The 5,000-nt window shown below is 44.8% G+C and overlaps 1 protein-coding gene across 9 annotated transcripts in view; it reads right to left on the bottom strand.

The window, feature by feature from the left end:
- The window catches only part of LOC113824540 (uncharacterized protein CG43867), an 864,266-nt gene that overhangs the window by 660,044 nt on the left and 199,222 nt on the right, over positions 1–5,000 (bottom strand). For 8 of the 9 annotated variants that reach the window (XM_070129998.1, XM_070129997.1, XM_070129999.1 and 5 more), the window contains exon 1: positions 4,670–5,000. This exon is cut by the window's right edge and continues 129 nt beyond it. The exons of the other annotated variant lie outside the window; for it this stretch is intronic. The gene's annotated coding sequence lies outside the window, so the exon portion shown is untranslated. The remainder of the gene's footprint in view (positions 1–4,669) is intronic. 9 annotated transcript variants of the gene reach the window in all.

A 5,000-nucleotide genomic window follows, 5' to 3' on the forward strand; every position in this document is an offset into this window, starting at 1 on the left:
CTCTCTCTCTCCTCTCTCTCTCTCTCTCTCTCTCCTCTCTCTCTTCCTCTCTCTTTCCTCTTTCCTTTCTTCTTCCTTTCCTCCTCTCCTCCCTTTCTTCCCTCCCTCCCTCCTCTCTCTCCTCTCCCTTTCTTTCTTTCTCTTTCTCCCTCCTCTCTTCTCTCTCTCCTTCTCCTCCTCCCTCCCTCCTCATTCCCTCCTCCCTCCCTCCCTCTCTCCTCTTTCCCTCTTTCCTCCTCCTCCTCCCTCCTCCTCCTCTTCCCTCCCTCATTCCCTCCCTCATTCCTCCTCCTCCCTTCCCTCCCTCATTCCCTCCCTCCCTCCCTCTCCTCTCTCTCTCTCTCTCTCTCTCTCTCTCTCTCTCTCTCTCTCTCTCCTCCTCCCTCCCTCTTCCCTCCTCCCTCCTCTCTCTCTCTCTCTCTCTCTCTCTCTCTCTCTCTCTCTCTCTCTCTCTCCTCCTCTCTTCCCTCCCTCCCTCCCTCTTCCTTCTTCTTCCTCTCTTCTTCTCTCTCTTCTCTCTCTTCTCTCTTCTCCCTCCCTCCTCCCTCCCTCCTCCTCCCTCCTTCCTCCCTCTCTCTCTCTCTCTCTCTTTCTAGCCAAGTGGCCCGCTCGCTCGCTCTAAAAGCCCTCGGTAAAACAGAGTCATATTATACCTCTGCATGACGTCACAGCCACTTGCCGTTCATTGAATGTAATAGCGTACGTACAGTCACCCCCTCCCCCTCCCCCTCCCTTCCCGATCTCCAACCCCCTTCCCCCAATCCTCTCTCCTTCCAATCCCACCTCCCCAACCCCTTCTCCAACCCCCCACCCCAACCCCCTCTCTTTACCCTCCTCCAACCCCCCTCTCCCCTTCTCCTTCCCCTTCTCTAACCCTCCCCACCTCCTTCCTCCCCTTCCTCCCCTTTCCACTCCCCACCCCCAACCCCTTCTCAACCCCCTCCCCTCCCACCTCCCATCCACCCCCTTCCCTTCCTCCCCTCGCCCCCGTCTCCCATCTTCCAAATTGCGCACATAGCACGCAAACGCACTCACTCACATGCACACGCACGTACGCACACACAATCGATGCCGCAGTGACACCATAATCACTATCAATATACCATGAGAAAAAAGAGGGGGGAGGGGGGAGGGGGGAGAATGGGGTTGGGTGGGGGGAGGGGGGAATGGGGTGGGGTGGGGGGAGAGGAGAGAATGGGGTGGGGAGGGGAATGAGGGAATAGGGTGGGGAGGGGGAGGGGGTGGAATGGGGGAATGGGGTGGGATGGGGGGAGGGGGAATGGGGGGAGGGGGGTGGAGGCCAGAGAACACGTAAGGAAAAGGTATGCATAAGAGAAGAGGCGATAAAGGACCCGATAAAGAAAGAACAGCGGAGGAAAAAGGGGGAGAAGGAGAGGGAGAAGAACAAAAGGAGCAAGAAGGGGAGGATGAAGATGAAGATGAAGATGATGTAGAAGAAAGAAGGAAGGCAAGTAGATGAAGGCGATTCGGATGACGATGATGAAGATAAAGATAAAGATGATGATGATGATGATGATGATGACGATGACGACGACGATGATGATGACGATGATGATGATGATAATGACGATGAAGATGATGATGATGACGATGACGACGACAACGATGATGATGACGACGAAGATAATGATGATTATGATGATGACGGTGATTATGATTATGATAATTACGATGATGATGGCGGCAATGAACAGTATTAATTTACAACAGAAGTAAAAAGGAACATCTTCATAGTGCAAGACATGTATTTAATCGGTTCCAATTACAATTATATCTTAGTAGAAAATATAATCATTCCCATCTACGCTTTTTTTAACAGCTGATGATAAAGATGACAAAGATGACGATGATCATGATAAAGAGAACAAAAAAGAACAAGATCAAGAACAGGAGAGCAACGAATAAAAAGATAAGAGGAACAATATAATGATAAGGAGACGATGCAAAAAAAAAAAAAAAAAAAAAAAAAAAACTGATGAATGAAAAAAAAAATAAATAAATAAACAGCACACGCCCACACGCCCTTAAAGCTCCTTAGGGTAGACACCATCAACCTGGACGACAAATTAGGGAAAAGTCTCCGGCCTACCTCTTCGTCAGAACACAAATCCATCACAGGCTCTATAAGGCTCTATAAAGTCTCTCAAAGGGCTCTATAAGCTTCTCCCGCCTTGCATTTATTCATCTCCCTTGACTCACTTCCTCTTTTCATTCTTGTTTCTCTTTATTTCTTCTTTTATCGAAATCGTGTGTTTATTCATTTATATAGGCAGAGAGGGAGGAAGGGGGAGAGGGGAGAGGGGAGAGGGGAGAGGGGAGAGAGAGAGAGAGAGAGAGAGAGAGAGAGAGAGAGAGAGAGAGAGAGAGAGAGAGAGAGAGAGAGAGAATAAGAGAGAAAGAGAGAAATCGAAAGAAGAGTAGATTTAAAGAAAAGAGGAAAAAAGAAAAAGAACAATAAAAGAAATAAGGGAAAGAAAGAAAAAATAATAATAAAAAAACGAAAAAAAAAACTAAAAAAAAAACTAAAAAAAAAAACGAAAGAAGAAAAAAGAAATAAGAAAGAAGAAAAACAGGAAGACACAAACCCGACACACCACCACCACCAACACGAGAAAAGAAAAGGGAATATCACGGATCACACGCACAAAGGACAGTTACTCCACCACCTGCACAACCACCTTCAGGAGAGGGAGAATCTTGCCGACGCCAGCAATAGAGCAACAACACAATAAAGATGAGACGAGAGGCAATAACCGTGAATAACGATACACAAAGGGAGGAAATATAATTAGGGGATGGGGAGGGAGGGAGGGAGGGAGGGAGGAGAAGGGAGAAAAGGTGGAGAACTAGGAGGATGAGGATGGAAGGGGGAGGGGAGGGGGAGGGAGAGAGGGAGGGGAGGGAGGGAGGGAGGGAGGGAGGGAGGGAGAGAGAGAGAGAGAGAGAGATGAGAGGAGGAGAGAGAGAGAGAGAGAGAGAGAGAGAGAGAGAGAGAGAGAGAGAGAGAGAGAGAGAGAGAGAGAATGAATGAAAGGGAAATGAATGAAATTAAAAAAAAAAAACGAAAAAGAAATAAAAAAAAATAATACATAGATTTGAGGAAATCTGCGGAGAAAAACAAAATAAAGAGAAGAAAAGACAACCACCAAGAAGAGGAAGAAGAAGAAAAGTCAACAAAAGCCCCTGAAAAAAATTTAAGAAAGCAAAGGATGACAGAGACAGAAATAAAAAAAATTAGTCTAATCTAAACAATACTAAAAAACAAAAAAACAAAAAACAAGTACGGGATCCAACATGAAACGAAAGTGAAAAAAATAAAATATAACAATAAAAGGGAGGGAGATAAACAGAATGAGAAAGGAAAGAAAATAGCGAACGAAAGAAAGAAGGAAGACAGGAAGAGAGGAAAAAAAGAAAGAAAAACAAACAAATCACGAAAGAAACAAAAAGGAAGAGAAAAAACAATCAAGGCAAAAAGAAAAAGAAAGAAAACAAACAAATCAAGAAAGAAATCAAGAGAAAGAGAAAGAAAGAAATGAATAAATCAAGAGAAAGAGAAAGAGAGAAAGAAAAAAAATCAAGAAACCAAGAAAAAAAACGAAAGAGAAAGAGATGAAGAAAAAAAAGAAAGAAAGAGAAAGAGAAAGACAGAAAGAAAGAAAGAGAAAGAGCGACAGAGAGAGCCTTCGGAGCACCGGCGGGCGTGACCCTGGCCAAGCACATCTCCCGGCCGTCTGGGTGCCAAAGGCGAGTGTGGGAAGGTCAGGATTAAGTTTATCTTGGACATTATACTTGCATTACGAGAGCCGATCGTGCCAGCCTGTTTGGGCATGTGCGTGCGTGTGTGTGCGTGCGTGCGTGTGTGTGCGTGTGCGTGCGTGTGTGTGCGGGTGTGTGTGTGTGTGTGCGTGTGCGTGTGCGTGCGTAGGTGCGTGGCGAGTGTTCTCCTTTTTATAGATCTGTCTATATGTGGGTTATGTATGTATGAGGCTGAGGGCCCGTGTGCAGGAGGCATGGGAGAGAAGGAAAGAAAACGAAGGATGCAGGTTAGATATTAGGATAAATAGTGGATAGATAGATAGATAGATAGATAGATAGATAGATAGATAGATAGATAAATAGATAGATAGATAGATAGATAGATAGATAGATAGATAGATAGATAGATAGATAGATAGATAGATAGATAGATAGATTGATAGATAGACTGATTGATAGAGAAACAAGAGGAGGGGAGTACGAGAGAGAGAGAGAGAGAAAGAGAGAGAGAGAGAGAGAGAGAGAGAGAGAGAGAGAGAGAGAGAGAGAGAGAGAGAGAGAGAGAGAGAGAGAGAGAGAGACAGAGAGACAGAGACAGAGACAGAGACAGAGACAGAGACAGAGACAGAGACAGAGACAGAGACAGAGACAGAGACAGAGAGAGAGAGCAAGCGAAATAAAGAATACCAAAGACCTTGTTTATGACAGTGTTCATTCGCGCATTCGTCAGCACACAGAAAGATCTTTTTGAAATGCATGTACGTGTGTTTCTCGCCTCTGTCCGTCAATGCACACTAATTTGCATAACGTATCAACGCATACACCACAGTAAAAGTTCACCAAAGGTCACTTATATTCTCTACACACGTTGAGAAAGACAACAGCCTACCTTGGAGTGGAGTGTAGATCGTCCTTGCTTGAAATCCTTGGCGGTTGTTCTTAAAAATATCCTTTTCTCCTGCAGATATGCGACAGATTTTTTATTTCTCTCAAACTGATTTTCCTAACTTGAAATATTCGTTATAAACACAACTACATTCACTGCGTCCCCCTAACACCTTCTGGCTTTCAATCGCACTTTTTCCCGCTCATCTGCATAAAATCTGCACACATCACATGCGATAACGACACGATTTCACGAGATTTTGCAACAAATCATTCTTGACAACTTGGCAAAACTTTTTTATTATTCACAACATCCTCTTTGCTGAGCTCCCTCG

Source organism: Penaeus vannamei, chromosome 14 (assembly GCF_042767895.1).
Source record: "Penaeus vannamei isolate JL-2024 chromosome 14, ASM4276789v1, whole genome shotgun sequence".
Lineage (NCBI taxonomy): Eukaryota > Metazoa > Arthropoda > Malacostraca > Decapoda > Penaeidae > Penaeus > Penaeus vannamei.